Genomic DNA, 19,525 nt, shown 5'->3' with positions numbered 1-19,525 from the left:
GGAGTGCTAAAACTTGTCCGACACTCAGACCCAGTCACAGATCTGGGTTGAATCCATCATCGTTCTTTAGCTCACTTCGCCACCTCAGTTCAGACCCAGGCATGTGCAAGTCAGTCTTGACCCTGTGCCTCATGGTAAGAATCTAGCACAAACTGCCAAGCCAGCTCTTCCCTGGACCCGAAACAAGCATCCTGGGACTTGTTTTGAGGTAACATCCATCATCAGCCAAGCTAGCTTGAATCCAGTGGCAAAGTGAGCAAGGGACCCACATCTGGGCATACCTTGCCGAATTAGGGCAAGCAAAGCAAACACAACGAGGTGATGGATGGAGTGCTGTAACTTTTCAGACACTCACCCCCAGTCACAGATCTGGGTTGAATCCTTCATCGTTCTTTAGCTCATTCCACCACCCTAGTTCAGACCCAGCCATATGCAAATAAGTTTTGACCCTGTGTCTCATGGAAACAGTCTAGCCCGAATAGCCAAGCCAGGTCTTCCCTCGACTGGAAACAAGCATCCTGTGACCGGTTTCAGGGTAACAGCTGCCATCAGCCAGGCTAGCTTGAATGCAGTGGCAAAGTGAGCAAGGGACCCACATCTTTGCATTCCCTGTCAACTTAGGGCAAACAAAGCAATCACAAGGAGATAATGGACGCAGTGCTGAAACTTTTCAGATACTTCCCCTTAGTCACAGATCTGGGTTGAATCCATCAACGTTCTTTAGGTCACTTCGCAACCCTAGTTCAGACCCAGCCTTATGCAAATCAGTCTTGACCCTGTGCTTCATTGGAACAGTTTGGCCAGGAGGAGGCAAGATGGCGTCTGAGTAAGACCACTGTCACTCACCTCCGCTTTGCTGCGATCCTCAACGAGGTATTTTTCCGAGTGGAACCAACTATGCGAGCAGAATGCGATCGCTGGACTCGATGGAATGAATGGCGTGAAGGTGACCGGAGACTGGGCAACCATCAGGCCGAGGGAAAAGACGATCGAAGCAAGGGCTGCTGTGCGCGGTGAGAATCTCTTGCTCGGCTATTGCTGATGGCGGCTTCCGGCTGGGGAATCATTCACAGATACCGGTCGGAGTCTCCTAGCAACGAGGACGCCAGAGATTCCAGAGCTCATTCGAGAGAAGCCATGGCAGCGCCAGGACATGGAACAAGACGTGCTAGACTGTGCAGCTGGCGCCGATGTCAGCACAGTGGGAAATCGACCCAAAATTGGACACTGACTCAAAGAGTGAATCGCGTACCAGTAAGAGGGGCAAAGCTGAATCTAATGAAAGTTCTGGCCAAAGGGGTACGACAGCGGGAGAACAAGGGAAAAAGCAGGTTGTCATAACGAGTTTGTTTCCACCGAGGGGTATGAACGATAACGTGAAAGAGAGAGGAAGGGTGGATGATTCAACCAACACCCCTACCGGCACGGAAATACCCGAACTAGTAGATCCTCAGACTATCACTCAGGATAGCATGCTAGAGCTTAGCAAGGAGAGATTTTCATGGGGTCAAATTGCAAAAATACCGTACTGGGAATGACAGGGATACTCATCAGTGCTCACCAAGAGAATGACAAAGTTAAGGAAAGTATCCTGGATCCGCGTAGCCCCACCAGGGAAAATATCGGCAAAACAGAACTAACTGAATAAGAGATAAGTAATATAGAGGCAATTAACGGAATAATGTAACCTCCTCCTATAGAAGGGGGTATACAGGGAAGCAGCCACGAGATGGGATACCTTTCCCCTGACCCCATGGAAGACTTTTACTCTTTGAATGAGGAATCCGGCGTATCTGACATTGCGGTATCAAACAGTAGTGGTAACGACGACGATTGCGGGGATACCTCAACAATCAATTACAGCCAGCAAGGGGTGAGAAGGATACCCAGGAAAATGAAGAGGCTTTCAGAAGGGAAAAAGAGTAACCATAAGCGGAATGGGGGAGAGGAAGAGGGAGAACTTGAATGGGATTATTCAGATACACAGCCACTACCCTTTGATGGAGTACACAAGAGGGAAAGGATGTCTAAGAAATAACAAGTGGATACAGCAGAACAGAAAAACTCGGAACAGTCTGCTGAGTCACCCTATCTTTGATCCTACAATCCCTTAGATCATTCCAAAACGAGGTCAAAATGGGAAATCGACAAGCCCAACTGGCCTGAAAAAAATTACAAGGCTCAATCCGTAAAATTGGGAAAACCTGTACTGAGATCGCAGAGAGACTAAGCATGGTGGAAAATCGGACAGAAGCCCTAGAAACCATGGTGGATGTATTGAAATCACAGGTAACCTCTCAAGAGAGCTCACTGAAAGTTGTGATGTGGAAGCCAAAAGAGGTAGAAAATTGTCAACGTTGCAACAACCTAAGGCTGCTAGGGATATGGGAGAACAGTGAAGGTAGCGATATCATGAAATTTACAATAAATATGGTGATAAACTCTCTGCCAGAACTAGCACAATGGGATTGGGATAAAGAAATCCATTGTGTACACAGATTCCCTTTAACAATATCCAGGTGCCCCCCGAATGACCAGTCATATCCAAGGGTAATCTTAATCTATGTCGGAAACTTTCTGATTTGACAGGCTGTTTATGACTTGGCAAGACCCAATAAGAAAAGGAACTTGGAGAATTTTTCTTTTTTCGCTAAACCAGACTCTGCACATGCGACAGTGGAGAGAAGATGGAGGCTCAGGCAACTGATTGCGCCATTGCAGAAAACAGAAGCAACAGTTTTTTTACAGAACCCTGCTAAGCTAAAAGTAATCTCGCAAGGCCGAAACTATTATTTTACTTCGGAAATACAAGCTCAGAGAGTATTAGAGGAAATCATAGCGGGGAAACCCGAGACTGCTGAGAGCAAACATTAGGTGTTAACATAAACAGATTTTGGGGTGGCGACCTGATGGTTATTTCAGTTCTTATATGTGGTCTGTTTTTCCCCGTCTACTGGTAATGTTATGGTTGCTCTTGTTTTTGATCTTTTTCTGCCTCTTGGTAAGGATAGGGTAGTGCATTATGATACAATGAGCTATGATGAGCAATGAGCTATTATTATAATGGCTAGAAACACATTTATACACGAGGGGAAGTGAGAGAGGTGGAGTGTGGGTGAGGATAGGTCAGACACAATCACGCAGGCTCAGGATTGAGCCTGACTGCCTAAATAATGTTGGGGGAGGGGGGTGGGAGGCTGGGAGGGGGAAAGGGGGGAATCTCAGACATGTGGTGAATGTAAAAGATGCAATCAGGAGGGATCAATTTGGATATAGAAATAACAAACAATGGCAAAAGTCGTACAATTGGAAGTAGACCCGAGAGGGGGAAATATTCACAGTTTGGGATGGACAAGAATTAATATGGCTAGTTTGAAAATTCTTGCAGTTAATATATGCGGCCTCAATGACACAAAGAAAAGACAAAGAGTGTCGGTTGGATTACAAATGTCAGGGGCCAATATTATCTGTATACAAGAGACACATATCAAGGGGTCACAACGGTATTTACTCAACACTCGGGTATAGACTGATTATTGCCACAACACAAGGAGTAAGGACTAGGGGTGTGGCCATTCTGGCGAAAGGGGCGAGATACAATTTATTCGATCTTTATCTGATAAATATGGGCGGTGGGCAATTACAGAATGTCAGTACAACAATGATAAAAAAAATGACAGTATGTACAATATATGGTAATGTTAGTGATGACCCGGATGTACTGGACTATATTTCTAATGAGCTTGCTCACTGGCCTCTTCCGCTGATAGTGTGTGGCAACTATCATCTAAATCTCCTCTGTGACTGGTCGGTGGATCCAGGATTCAAATATCGGGGCAGGAAGCCAAAAGTGTTTCAAGCTTTTAAAAATCTATGTCGAACTCATGGATTAATAGATTGTTGGCAAACAGAGCATCCAAGTGACCCTGGATTTACCTACTACTCCAATCCACACTCTATGCATGTGAGACTGGATTATATGGTAGTCTCTAGCACGTTCCGATCTAACTTCACAGTAGAAAAACTGCCAAGGGTATTGTCTGACCACACTCCTCTGGTTTTAAATATAGAATTTGGAGCAACCAACTCCCATGTAAAAACATGGACGTTCGAAAGAGCACTGTTGGTAAATGAGGAATATTGTCATCATATGTGGAAATGGATACCCTGGTTTTTGGAGGATAATATAGGTAGTGCACCAATCGATATGGTATGGGATGCCCTGAAGGCCAGAATCAGAGGGGAGACGCTACGATTTTCATAAAATGTTAATAAGAAGGCTAAACAAAAAATGGCGGTACTGCAGAGAAATCTGGGTATAGCCGAGGAAGGATCGATAAAGGCTGTTCAGGAAGGATGGGAAACTGAAAGCAAATTAAGTCGTGTAGCGGCCGCTAAAAATGTTATCATCGATATTCTAACGGAAAAAGCCATAGTTAAGGCAACAATGCATAGAGAAAGCATTTACAAATTAAGTGAACAGGTCGGACATCAGTTAGCGGTACGTACCCGAGAACAAAGTACAGCCAATCTAATAAGGGAAATTAAAGATCCAGAACATGGGCAAAGGACCGAACCTAATGCAATAAGAGCTGCATTTCAATGATTCTACCAACAATTATATGAGGATACAAATATACAACAGGAACAAATCGAGGAATATCTAGATCAAAATTCACCATTAAGGCTAGAGGTAGAGGATCAAGATAGTTTGGATAGTATACTGCAGTGGAAGGAAATCCTCCTCTCAATGAATAGCTTAGCTGCAGGAAATGCGGCTGGTATGGATGGGATTCTAACAGAGTTTTATGTTAAATTTTCCTCACAATTAAAAAAAATATTGTATGACTTATTTGCACATATCTTTCAAGGGAGGCGACCTCCAGGATCATGGTCTTTAGCTAAAATCGTGGTTTTCTTAAAAAAAAAAACAAAGACCCCACAGAACTTGGGTCTTATCACCCTATCACTGTGATAAATGGAGACTCAAATTAGAATCTATTCTAAATTATCAGCTAACCGATTGGCTCCAATTGTACATAAAATTGTATCTGACTGCCAAAATGGGTTCATCCCAGAGAGATCCACAACTGATCATGTTCAAAGGGTGATCTCACTGTTCGACATTGCGGGTGTTACAGGAGACCCTATGGCACTTATATTACTGGACGCCGAAAAGGCCTTTGATAGGGTCTCCTGGAAATATTTTTGGACTGCAATGTCAAGAAATGGCATCAGGGAACAATTTATCCAAGCAGGACAAATGTTATATACTGAACCATCGGCTGTAGTAATGGTAAATGGGTCAGTGTCAGAAAAGTTAGCCATTACTAGAGGGACAAGACAGGGGTGCCCATGTTCTCCTCTTCTATTTGCTGTATATATTGACCCTTTCATCCGTAGACTTGAAAACAACATGTCAATACCACCAATATGGGTACGAGACCAGTCTACAAAAACATTGACATATGCGGATGATATTGCTCTAGTTACTAGTGACCCTATTAACGCGATAAGCGCAATAGAAGAGGAGGCTGATATCTTTGGAGGGGTGTCAGGATATAAATTTAATCAAGATAAAATGCTGATCATCCTAAATTGTAAAATCAAGATGATAGACGACCGAGTAATGGATAAAGCTACATATTTGGGTTTTAGCATAATTGCAAAATTGGAGAGTTTAGTCAATAACAATCTCGAACCATTGATACAACACACAAAAAAAGATTTGATCAGGTTAAATAAACTACATTTATCCATCGGGGGCAGGTGCAATGTGATTAAAATGCTTTTTTTAACCTAGATTTTTATATTTTTTTAGAACAATATGTTTGGGATTTCCACCCCAACTGTTTAAGTCAATAGACAATATGTTTTCCAGGTTTATATAGGATACAACAGACCGTGTAGAGCATTGAGATATCTTACCCTACCTAAAGATAGGGGTGGACTGGCACTGCCTAATCCTAAACTGTATTATTGGGCTGCCACATTGAGGTATTGTGTTGAATTATTATCAATTAGGATGGATAACAGCATAAATAGCAGTATTCTAACACCACAAGAACTTATATTTGGGGGTGAAACTATAGGGTGCCTCTGGAGACATTCAACAGATAGTTACTTTAAGAAGGTCAGATTTAAGACCCTCTCTGGCATTTATAATGTCTGGAATAATGTACGTAAATTGCTGGGAATTGGACGGCTATCCCACTATACTCCAATATTTAAAAACAACAACCTCCCAGAGATCTTTAGGGATACCTGTATGGATAGGTGGGTACAGGGAGGGATCCCACAGCTAGGCTGTTTTTATTCCACTATAGGGTTAAAGTCTTTTGAGGAGTTACTAAATGATTATAAACTAGGTCGTAGGGATTTCTTTAAATTTCTACAGGTTAGAGACATTTTGTGGAGGAAAGAGGGTGGGGGAGTAAAATTTCAAGTAATTCAAATTATGGAGAGCATTCTCACAAAAACAACAACTATAGGAGAAGTCTATGAATATATGAATGTTTCCTAACCAGATGATATGGATAAATGTGTGTCAAAATGGCAGACTAAATTAGGGGTTTCGGCCGAAACCCTTCACCGCTCCTACGAATTACCTCAGTCTTGTTTAATGTCTACAAAATTACAAGCTCAAAACTATAAAACCTTTTTTTCATTATATTACTCCCGAAATAGGCTAGCTAAGTGGGGGACCGGTAAAGGAACGTCATGTCCACGCTGTGCGCTATTTGAAGCTGACTTCGTGCATATATTTGCATCATGCGATGTATTAGTGAAATTGGTTAAAGATATATCAGGTTTTTTGTCAGAGATATTAAAAGCAAGAATGGAAATCTCAGTGGACAAAATAATCCTAGGTATTGCTAACGTAAATCGACCAAAATATATGCAAGGCTTGATTTTTGTGTCAATGGCTGTCCTAAGGATATGTATAGCTTCAGCTTGGCTGGATCCGAATCCGCCGGCATTCCAACAATGGAGATCCCGATTATTGGCGACATGTCGCTTAGAGGCAGCCATATATTAAAGAAAGGGGCGTAATAAATGTAAAAAAGGGTTGGCAATTTGGGATCCGCTAATGCAGTGGATGTAAAGACATACTGGGACTGGAAAAGTGATTATAAACGTATTATGTAGGACAGTGGAAGTTAAGCAGGAGTTAACTACGATTTGAAGATATAGATTGTGATTAATTATTTTGCACCAGAAGAATTAACATCTGATTTCATGATATTAATGAAACATGTAATAAAAAAAATATTTTTTTTGTGGGTAATGTCTGAGAAGGGTGGGGGGAGGGCTATGGATTGGGGGTGTGTGCATATGTATAAAATAATAAAGAATATTTAAATAAAATAAAAAGGAACAGTTTGGCCAGAACTGCCAAGCCAGGTCCTGGGGCCGGTTTTGAGGGTAACACCCGTCATCAGACAGGCTAGCTGGAATCCAGTGGCAAAGTGAGCAAGGGACCCACCTCTGGGCATACCTTGCCGACTTAGGGTAAACAAAGCAAACAAGGAGATGATGGACGGAGTGCTGTAACTTTTCAGGCACTCACCCCCAGTCACAGATCTGGGTTGAATCCTTCATGGTTCTTTAGTTTACTTCGCCACGCCAGTTCAGACCCAGACCACATTGGGTCAGACCCAGGCAAGGAAATCCAGGAATAAATGCTGTTGGGGGTATTCCTGAGTGGGTTTTATTCACAATTATACTTAGAACCTGCACAGTAAGATCCCTTGGACTTTTTTGGCTGTATTGTATTCCCCTCCCTTATGCTCAAACCCAGTCATTGGTCTGTGCGGGGATGTTGTTAGCACGCCCAATCATGCCACTATTGAGTGAGCGCAATTTTACCAAATTTAGCAGTTTGTTTGTATCGCACTCATCCGTATTTGTTTTTCATTCTTCCTATTCCTTTTTGTGAGTGTAAGGTTACAAGATGAGCTGCCAATAAATCATGGGATGCACATTTAAGGCCATCAGCTGAATGGTGATCACATCAAAGGGAACTGCGTTGCTGACCTAGCTGCAAAGCATGCAATTCAGACTGTTTGAGTAGCAGTTTTTACCAGATCGCACATAAAGATCAACCCAGATATCTTAACAGCAATAACCACAACCTGGTAGGCCTCCCGCAGGCCTACCTCCTACATTTTCCTACGCCCTTAGTTCAGACAATGTTCCTGTAGGAGTAGCAGGATAATATCTAACAATCTATTGTGGAAAGATATAATTAGGGAAGCTCATGAAGGCCTAGCATTTGCTCATGCAGGAGACAATGTAACCACATCAATGCTTCAGCAACGCCGCAGGTCTCCTGGTTTATACCAACAGACTAGGGATTATTTTAGGCAGTGTGACATTTACCAACAGATTAAGTGTTACCCTGACAAACGATCCTCACCAGCCCCCCTTACAGTTCCTAACATCCCCTTAAATGTGATTTATTTGGACCATATCAGTCAAATCCATTCTGTCAATTGATATTGATAAATATTGGTTGCCATTGATTCATGTTCTTGACTCCTATGGGTGTGGCCACAAAGAAATGCATGTACTTCAGCTGTAGTAAAAAATTACCAGTGTGTTGTGGTGATTGGGGTAATTCCTTCATTTCATTTATGTGACGTTCCTGTTTTTGCCTCCAAGGCTTACAGTGATTCAATGTCTGCTCTAGGAGTTTTCAATTCAGCAACTCATTTAGAGCAGAGTCTAACAGCTCTGTTGAATGAGACAGCATGTTTAAACCAGTCTTGAATGCTAAGGTGAGTATTCGGAGGGCGCAATCCATACTGTGTTCTCTTCAGAGAACCTAAGTATGTGCCTGGCTGAGATAATCCCAGGAAGGGGGTGGATGAAAAAAATGTTGACTTGAAGAAATGTTTGCATGTTTTCCAGAATATCCAATAAGTCAGAGACAGGCTGTCCAAAGGGAAACCCTCCAACACCACCACCTGCACCGAAAAATATATAACTGCTGCTCACGGGTGGGTTCTCAAACCTGCGAACTTAGTTCGGTAGAAAATCCATAACAAACCTTTGAACCATCCTACAGACCATATGTGACCATTTTGTGGGGTAAAAGGCAAAAGAACCATAATTCTGACTCAAATGCCTGTCTCAAGGAGAAGCAAACAGGTGTCCATTGACCAGATGAAAAGACAGTATGTTGCCAGTCCTCTACAGCTGACCCGCCCCGATACCAAGAAGGATTCAGATCAGTGTAGCACCTCTCAACCTCCCCCTACACTGAATGCAACTCCCCTCAAATAAAGCAACACTACTAGCTCAAATTTCTATCCAGGCATCGCTGATCATGTAACTACATGCAGTGCATTGAATTTCTTGACTGATACTGCCATCACCACTGCTGCTAATATTTACCATGACTCCCTGGCCTACTATGAACTCCCAACTGAATGAAATGTCACTTGAAATGGTGCCCTTTCGAAAAACACAAGAACCCACTGACTTTCAGAATGATTCTGGATATGCTTCAGAGGATTTTGCAACTCAATCTACAGTGACCTTGTGACAGCTATCTGATTCCCCCATGGTCCTATATATGGATAACCCTGGGAACTTTTCTTTATTCTTGTGGTTCTACTGCCACTAAATGAACATTTTTCCCTCGAAGTATAATTACATCACCTGCCTCAAAGATTCATTGCATCATGTTTACCAGCATAAGAGCAGCACCAGGATTAGATAGAGCGGGCTCTCTCAGTGCTCCCAAGAACACTGGAGGCCTGTGCTTTCTCTAAACCAGGTGTCTAAGACAGTTGGTTAGAGAGGTTTAAAATAGGCATGTCTGGCGTGCCAACGCCAGATGGACGGCCAAAGACACATGCTCACTTTAAACTTAGGGTGTCCCGCCTATCACTGCTCTTTGCTGCTCCCTGTCAGCAGCAGCCCCTCCCCTGTCCTGATGCTCAGCTCGGGACTGGGTTATTGAAAAATAAAATGGTAATAAATTAACTTTATTACCATTTTATTTTTAATCTCTGGGGCAAATTAGTTAGTGGGACGACGCTCCTATGGTCTAATGGAGGAGCCACCCTGTCATTAGGTTGCTGAAGTACCTCTCTAATGTAATCCTCACTGTCCAATAATACAATTCTACCACATATCAGTAGGTTTTATTATGATCTGTGACTGCACGACAATGATTCTGATGCCTGTGAATCATCATGTATGAGGTTGTTAGGAACAAACAACTGTTTTTGATGTAGCTGATCTCTTTCCCAAAGGACAGTTTCTTTGAAGACCATAAACTGAGGAGGAATGTCTGTGGTTGGAGGACAAAAGTTAAATGCATTTTTCAGAACGGTTGTGCTAACTTTGCTCATATCATCCCTGTTAGTAAAGTAGATCTTTAACTGTATCTTTCGTAGGATTTGGAGGATTTCAATTTTAGATTCCATGGAATCTTGTGTTGCAGATGGAATGAAAAACAGACCTATGGCGAGTAGGGATTTTTCTAACACAGTTAGAATATACTGTGAATATCTAGTCGCACCAGACTGGGACAAAGTCACAAGTTCAGGCCGACCGTGATGGAGCATGTGACGGCTACAGTGACCCAATTAGGCCCAATGAACAAAGTACCTGAAATCCGCATTGAAGAGGGTCTCACACCTGAAGAGATGCGTCAGTTCCGAGATGTGGCAAGGTTGTGGTGTGAGGTCCTGTTGTTCAAAATTCAAACATTGATGAGGGCTTGCAATGCAAAGTCTGGATTCAGGGATTCATCGCACAGTAGGAGCAATGTGTTGTTTCCATGGAGTTGTGAAGGGTGCAATGCAAATTCCAGCGCCATCGCCGAGGCTGCCATTGATGAGGGATGCAAGGGCCTGTACAGAGGAGGTGTCATGAAGCTGCAGGTCCAAAGGCAATGCAGGCTGCGGCGGCAATGTAAGTCTTTGTGAAGGGTCCAATCCACACAGCAGCGAAGATGCATATGTTCTGCTAGGGGTTGCGCTGTGCAGCAGAGGAGATGTGTCGATTCCGCTGGATCCACAGAGTCTGGAAAATTAGCAGGACTAGGGTGTCACCACTTGGCAGGGTAGACTCACAGATGGCAGAGTCTAGGTGCAAATACAAGGTTGTTGGAAGCCTCTAATGTCCCTGAGGTTTCAGATCAGAAGGTCAGCCAACTCCCCTTTGGAGACCTTCTTGGTTCTAGATTCAAGAGATGCAGGTCCTGTCCTTCTTACCAAGGCAAGAGGTCAGTATAGCAAAGCAGGAGTCCAGCAGAGCTCAGTCCAGCACTTCAGCAGGACAGCAGCCCTTCCTTCTGAAAGAGTAGCCACAGGTCCAGAAGTGTACTCAATAGTTGGTATCTTATGTCCAGTACCTGTACCCAGTTGTGACTTTGAAGTGGGAAAGCTTCTAGAAACTTGTCTTTGAAGTGGACACATGCCCTGCCTTCCCTGGCTCCATACTAACTACAGGGAGAATGCAGCCTTTTGTGTGGCTAGGACACAGCCTATTCAAGTGTAAATAATGCTGTGCCCAGCTCCTCCATTCCATCCTGCCAGTGATGGCCAATCCAGTCACACATAAGCTCCCATTGCGTGTGGCTTTCTAGGAGGAATACACAAAACACAACTGCTAACTACATCAATCAATCAATCAATCAACATTTGTAGAGCGCACTACTCGCCTGAGAGGGCCTCAAGGCGCTAAGGGGGGGGGGGGGGGAACTGCTACTGTTCAAACAGCCAGGTCTTGAGAAGTCTCCTGAAGATTAGCATGTCCTGGGTCTGTCGCAGATGGATGGGGAGGGCGTTCCATGTCTTGGCGGCGAGGTGGGAGAAAGATCTGCCGCCGGAGGTAGTTTGGTGGATGCGTGGGACGGTGGCGAGGGAGTTGTCAGCGGAGCGAAGCTGGCAGTTGGGAGTGTAGAAGGTGAGTCGTTTGTTGAGGTATGTTGGTCCGGTGTCGTGGAGTGCTTTGTGAGCGTGGGTGAGGAGTTTGAAGGTGATCCTCTTGTTGACGCAGAGCCAGTGCAGGTCTCTCAGGTGGGCAGTGATGTGGCTGTGGCGTGCAATGTCGAGGAGGAGGCTGTGCGGAGGTGTTCTGTATGCTTTGAAGTCTTTTCTGGAGTTTGGCCGTGATTCCTACGTAGAGGGTGTTGCCGTAGTCTAGACGGCTGATGACGAGGGCCTGGGTGACTGTCCTTCTGGTGTCGGTGGGGATCCATCTGTAGATCTTGCGAAGCATGCAAAGGGTGTTGACTGAGGAGTTGATGGAGGAGGAGACTGCGTTGACTTGCTGGGTCATTGACAGAGATAAGTCCAGGATGAACCCCAGGTTGCGTGCGTGGTCGGTGGGTGTCGGTTCAGCTCCTAGCGAGGCCGGCCACCAGGAGTCGTCCCAGGCGGAGGGAGGTCGGGCCGAGGATGAGGACCTCCGTCTTGTCCGAGTTCAGCTTCAGGCAGCTGTTCTTCATTCATTCGGCGACAGCCTTCATTCCTTTGCGGAAATTGGTCTTGGCGGTGGCGGGGTCCTTGGTGAGGGAGAGGATCAGCTGGGTGTCGTATGAGATGATGTTGAGGTTGTGCGATCGGATGATGTTTGCGAGCGGTGACATGTAAATGTTGAAAAGGGTCAGGCTGAGGGATGATCCTTGGGGTATGCCGCAGGTGATCTTGGTGGCTTCGGATCGGAATGGAGGGAGGCGGACTCTCTGGGTTCTGTCAGTGATGAAGGAGGTGATCCAGTCCAGGGCTTTGTCGTGGATCCCCGCGTTGTGGAGACGTGTGCGTAGGGTGTGGTGGCAGACGGTGTAGAAGGCAGCCAAGAGGTCTATAAGGATGAGGGTCGTGGTTTCGCCGTTGTCCAGCAGGATCCTGATGTCGTCGGTGGCTGCGATGAGGATGGTTTTGGTGCTGTGGTTGCTGCGGAATCCGGATTGGGACGAGTCCAGGGTGTTGTTTTCTTCGAGGAAGCGGGTCAGTTGTCTGTTGAAGATCTTCTCGATGACTTTCGCTGGGAACAGGAGCAGGGAGATGGGCTGGAAGTTTTTGAGGTCCTTTGGGTCTGCCTTGGGTTTCTTGGGTAGGGCGTTGATCTCGGCGTGTTTCCAGCTCTCTGGGAAGGTGGAGGTCTCGAAGGAGCTGTTGATGATCTTCCGGAGTTGGGGTGTGATGATGGAGCTCGCTTTGTTGAAGATGTGGTGGGGGCAGGGGTCTGACATTGAGCCAGAGTGGATGGTGTTCATGGTTTTGATGGCGTCGTCGTCGTTGACGTGTCTCCAGGAGAGCAGGTGGTTGGTGTGGCTGGGGGGTGGTGAGTCTGAGGTGTCGGCGGCTGTTGGGGGGGTCGGAGTGTTAAGCTGTTGTGGATGTCTATGATCTTGCGGTGGAAGAAGGTGGCTAGCGAGTCGCAGAGGTCTTGTGACCAGACACAGGCTGCAGGCACCAAATGGCTAATGCAAGAAAAGGCCAACTTTATAAAAGTGGCATTTTCAGAATTAAAACTTAAAATGTGACTTCACCAGAAGTTAGGATTTTAAATTAAGTTTCCGGAGACATCAATCATGAACCAGTTGTCTCTTGGAAATTACACTTTATAAAATGTAATAAGGCAACTCCAATGTTATCCTATTGAAGAAATAGGTCTTGCAGTAGTGAAAATGAGTTTTTCTTTACCAGGCCGTGTAAAACTTAAAAGTACATGTCCTACTTTTTAAATTCATTGCACCCTGACATCTGGCCTATCCAAGGCCCACCTTAAGGGTGGCATATGTATATTGAAAAGGAATTTTTGGGCCTGTTAAAAGTTTTTTATTGCTAGGTTGAAATGTCAGTTCAAAACAGCACTTACAGTCTCTGCAATGGCAGGCCCGAGACACGTTTCCAAGGGTTAATTGAGTGGGTGGCACAACCAGTGCTGCAGGTCTATTAGTAGCATTTAATTTATAGGCCTTGAATACATGTAGTACCACATTACTAGGAACCTACAAGTAAATAAAATATGGCAATTGGTGATGAACCAATATGGCCATGTTTAAAGGGGAAAGCACACGTACTTTAGCACTGGTTAGCAGTGGTAAAGTGTACAGAGTGCCAATGCCAGCAATTGCGAGATGAGAAAAATGGAGGAGGAAGGCAAAATGTTGGGAGGAAGACCACCTTAAGACAACCAGGTCTAACAAATTCCATAATCCGTTTGTAATTGCAGCTAACAAAATGTACCTTAATGCAAGCTTACCCTGATGAATGCATGTCGAAGAATGTAAAAGATTCCTTTCCATTAACACCCTGACCTGACATATTTGTAATTAATGAATACCATCTAAAAATAATTTCTTTGCAGCCTTTACTCAAAATATCTATTCTCTTTTCCTTTCCATCTCCCTGCACATTTTTGCCTCGAGCTGTTCGTTTTTATATTTCCCTTATTTAAATGTGATCTTCTTCTTTCCTGGTTTCTGTCACTGTTTTCTTTCTTCTGACCCTATCCGACTCATTTCACAAGAATCCCCTGTCTTCTTGTCTAACCTTCAACCTTCATCTCTCCTAATCGAGCACTGTGCCATGCAACTGAAATTTCAACATTTCTCTGCCTCTCATACCAAACTTCTCCCCCAAAATAGCTCTATTTCTTTTTTCAGGAAAGAAAGATTTGTTGCAACGTTTTTCATATGCACAAAGCATTTAAATGTAATCTACACCTGCAGTCAGAATCACACAATATGACTTGAACATGATGCCTTCATCAGGATCGGTTGCCTTAGCAATGTCTAAAGTCATGATCACAGAAACCCAGTATAATTAGTAAGTCACAATGGTATTACAGAAATGACAAATCAGACAGGGATATGAAGTCTGGAGAATCTTGATTGCAAATGATAGGGAAACAGATGAACAAGCAAAGCCACCTGCACAACATGAGCACACAAAGCAAACTTCAAGGTGGAATCCAGGATTCCCACAAGGGGAGAGTAAGACAGTTCTGGGGGCAATTATTCGAATGACCTGTTATGTTATGTTAGTCCAACTTGTATAGTGCAACAGCTGCATCAGCAAAGAGTCGTCCCGGCACTTGCTACCCATTCATTCACTCATTTCTCAGGACATAACAGTAATGTTATGTAAGGCAATTGTAATTGAGCAGCACTTGCCAATCTCGTGGCCTTTTGATGAGAGGGGATTTACGCTCCGGCTCTTCCTGCTGTTTCACACATGCTTTCTCCAGCACCTTGATACATCCTAAGCCAGCCTGCCCTTGCACACCTGCCTTCTTCTTGCTGCAGTGGTCGGGATTTTGGCCTCTTGTCTACTTGTTCCTTCTACAGCAGATGTTTCTCATACAGTTTCCCCACCTTGAGTGTCCTTAAGAGCTCTGATGGACTCGAGAGACCCTTCTGGCAACATCCACTACACAGACATACACAAACTTGGACACTTCCATGCAGCATTCTCTGAAAATGGTGCAGCTCCCTCCTCTTGCCCCTCAGGGAATCCTGCAGGGACTGTAGCTCTAATGTAGTAGTAGTGTAGACATAAAGCATCCTGTAGGCCTTGCCCTGAGGCATATTGTTGGACATCGGCTGAATCTCAGAATGCAGAACGTGCCCTACTCTCAGGAGAGTCATCGATCATTCATCACCCCTTCTCCTTTCACCAGGTGCATCTGCAGGCAAAAGTGGAGGGCACTTGAGTGAAGAGCAGAAGTGGAGGTCTGGCACATCACTACTCATGTGAGTGCAGGAGGAGTTGAAGTCATACAAGGGGATGCACCAGGTCATTGTTGGTAAAGGGATCTACGATTAAGCAGTGTGCAGGAAGTATAGGAACTTTTTAACATACAATTAACAAAAATTATAAGTTTTTTTTCATTGCTATTGAAGTTGCTTTTATATAGTGCTTACAGCTCCTGGCGACTAAGGTGTACCAAAAAGTGATGGACGAAATGCTTGAATTAATCTCAGCCACTGATTATTTTCTCTGGTAGCACATAAATCCATCGTAATTTTGCTCACCATGCCACCTTAGTTTGGATCCAGCCATATGCAAATCAGCCTTGACCCTACTCCAATGGGACCAGTCTGTTCTGAACGACCAAGACAGGTCCACCCTGCAGCGGAGCACAAGCCACCCAGGACCAGCCAAACCCCACTGTACCATGGAACCAAGCTATAACTGGCTGATGAGCCCTAACTAGGGTGAAACTAGCACTGGGTTGCTTGTGTTGTTGGTTCAGGGAGGACCTGGCCTGGCTGGTAGTTCCGGCTGGACTGTTAACATTGGAGCAGGGTCAAGGCTGATTTACATATACCTGGATCCAAACTGAGGTGACATGGTGTAATTACCAATGGCTGAGATTAATTCAAGTATTCCATCCATCACTTTTTTTGCATTCTACTCCTGACCAGGCATTGAAGAGCTCATCAATAGTGTATTTTGAGTTATTTCCACTGCGTCAAATAGACAACATAGTTAATTGACATGTGTGATACACTCTATAGCAATACTAGCATATTAAATATAAACTATGAAAATATGTATTGATGGAATATGGTAAAACAAACTAGTTGAACACTGGGACTTGCTGAATTCTCCCCCAAAATAGCTCTATTTCTTTTTTCAGGAAAGAAAGATTTGTTGCAACGTTTTTCATATGCACAAAGCATTTAAATGTAATCTACACCTGCAGTCAGAATCACACAATATGACTTGAACATGATGCCTTCATCAGGATCGGTTGCCTTAGCAATGTCTAAAGTCATGATCACAGAAACCCAGTATAATTAGTAAGTCACAATGGTATTACAGAAATGACAAATCAGACAGGGATATGAAGTCTGGAGAATCTTGATTGCAAATGATAGGGAAACAGATGAACAAGCAAAGCCACCTGCACAACATGAGCACACAAAGCAAACTTCAAGGTGGAATCCAGGATTCCCACAAGGGGAGAGTAAGACAGTTCTGGGGGCAATTATTCGAATGACCTGTTATGTTATGTTAGTCCAACTTGTATAGTGCAACAGCTGCATCAGCAAAGAGTCGTCCCGGCACTTGCTACCCATTCATTCACTCATTTCTCAGGACATAACAGTAATGTTATGTAAGGCAATTGTAATTGAGCAGCACTTGCCAATCTCGTGGCCTTTTGATGATAGGGGATTTACGCTCCGGCTCTTCCTGCTGTTTCACACACGCTTTCTCCAGCACCTTGATACATCCTAAGCCAGCCTGCCCTTGCACACCTGCCTTCTTCTTGCTGCAGTGGTCGGGATTTTGGCCTCTTGTCTACTTGTTCCTTCTACAGCAGATGTTTCTCATACAGTTTCCCCACCTTGAGTGTCCTTAAGAGCTCTGATGGACTCGAGAGACCCTTCTGGCAACATCCACTACACAGACATACACAAACTTGGACACTTCCATGCAGCATTCTCTGAAAATGGTGCAGCTCCCTCCTCTTGCCCCTCAGGGAATCCTGCAGGGACTGTAGCTCTAATGTAGTAGTAGTGTAGACATAAAGCATCCTGTAGGCCTTGCCCTGAGGCATATTGTTGGACATCGGCTGAATCTCAGAATGCAGAACGTGCCCTACTCTCAGGAGAGTCATCGATCATTCATCACCCCTTCTCCTTTCACCAGGTGCATCTGCAGGCAAAAGTGGAGGGCACTTGAGTGAAGAGCAGAAGTGGAGGTCTGGCACATCACTACTCATGTGAGTGCAGGAGGAGTTGAAGTCATACAAGGGGATGCACCAGGTCATTGTTGGTAAAGGGATCTACGATTAAGCAGTGTGCAGGAAGTATAGGAACTTTTTAACATACAATTAACAAAAATTATAAGTTTTTTTTCATTGCTATTGAAGTTGCTTTTATATAGTGCTTACAGCTCCTGGCGACTAAGGTGTACCAAAAAGTGATGGACGAAATGCTTGAATTAATCTCAGCCACTGATTATTTTCTCTGGTAGCACATAAATCCATCGTAATTTTGCTCACCATGCCACCTTAGTTTGGATCCAGCCATATGCAAATCAGCCTTGACCCTACTCCAATGGGACCAGTCTGTTCTGAACGACCAAGACAGGTCCACCCTGCAGCGGAGCACAAGCCACCCAGGACCAGCCAAACCCCACTGTACCATGGAACCAAGCTATAACTGGCTGATGAGCCCTAACTAGGGTGAAACTAGCACTGGGTTGCTTGTGTTGTTGGTTCAGGGAGGACCTGGCCTGGCTGGTAGTTCCGGCTGGACTGTTAACATTGGAGCAGGGTCAAGGCTGATTTACATATACCTGGATCCAAACTGAGGTGACATGGTGTAATTACCAATGGCTGAGATTAATTCAAGTATTCCATCCATCACTTTTTTTGCATTCTACTCCTGACCAGGCATTGAAGAGCTCATCAATAGTGTATTTTGAGTTATTTCCACTGCGTCAAATAGACAACATAGTTAATTGACATGTGTGATACACTCTATAGCAATACTAGCATATTAAATATAAACTATGAAAATATGTATTGATGGAATATGGTAAAACAAACTAGTTGAACACTGGGACTTGCTGAATTGAGGTAAAAGTACGGTGGTGTTATGCAAATCTGCGAGCAGTGTTTGCATCTGAGTCTTTCCCTTCAATGTCATCGTAGTTCACACCAATGCCTCGCAGACAGACTGAACTCAGAAGGGCTGGGTGGTGTTACCATAAGCTTTTCTTCGCACCACAGAACTGAGCACCTGTTCAATGCACCTGCAGGAAGGAAAGTGAATTAATTTAACCTAATATTTCACAGAATGAGTGCTTTATTTCGAGACAACAGAGCTCAGAAATAGAAATAGGCAAACCTTGCTCATCACACTGCTTCCGAGCTGAGTGTCTGAAAATAAAGCAATATCAGGATAAAGAAAGAAAGAAAAGAAATGCATTCCATGTTGTGGCTCCTAAAATGCTATTCCAGAGATTGGTTTGTAGTAAAAATAAAGTGCCATGACCCCAGGTATTTTAAAGTTGCCAATTGTAGTTGGCACCACCCACAGCTCCGGTTGCTACTGTACACATATTGGAGTATTCCAAGTTCAAGGTTAAACTGTGGAGATGGCCTAGCTGCCCTAGCTGTGTCATTTCTCTTAAATTATATTAACCACTTAAGTTCTCCGCTGATGTGTGCATCTAAAAATATAGGCACACAGCGCCACCATGTGGTGTATTTTGAAAAATATGTGCAGGCGTTTAGAAACAAATTAAAGCAGAAAGCACTGGCACAAATTAAACACTGCAGTTATCTAAGTATGTCTAATAATTTTTTATAGGTATTTTTATAGGTCTATATAGCACGAACTAGACCCGAGAAATCGGGTATCAGAGCACTTTTCAGGAGCACCAGTTTCGTTACAGATCAACACATTCATTTTTTTTTGTTAGGCACGAGGAGAAAGAGTGATTTGCCCAGAATCACAGGCTGTTGAGTGTTGTTGCCCAGACTCGAACCGGGTTCCCCAGCTTCGAGATCGACCGCTCTAGCCACATCCTCTCCC

General features: G+C 44.2%; 1 protein-coding gene across 2 annotated transcripts in view; it reads right to left on the bottom strand.

Annotated features, from left to right (window-relative positions):
- The window catches only part of NCAM2 (neural cell adhesion molecule 2), a 1,313,898-nt gene that overhangs the window by 739,814 nt on the left and 554,559 nt on the right, over positions 1-19,525 (bottom strand). The gene's annotated exons all lie outside the window — the stretch shown is intronic.

This window comes from Triturus cristatus, chromosome 8 (assembly GCF_964204655.1).
Source record: "Triturus cristatus chromosome 8, aTriCri1.1, whole genome shotgun sequence".
Lineage (NCBI taxonomy): Eukaryota > Metazoa > Chordata > Amphibia > Caudata > Salamandridae > Triturus > Triturus cristatus.
This window is presented reverse-complemented; position numbering and strand designations above follow the sequence as displayed.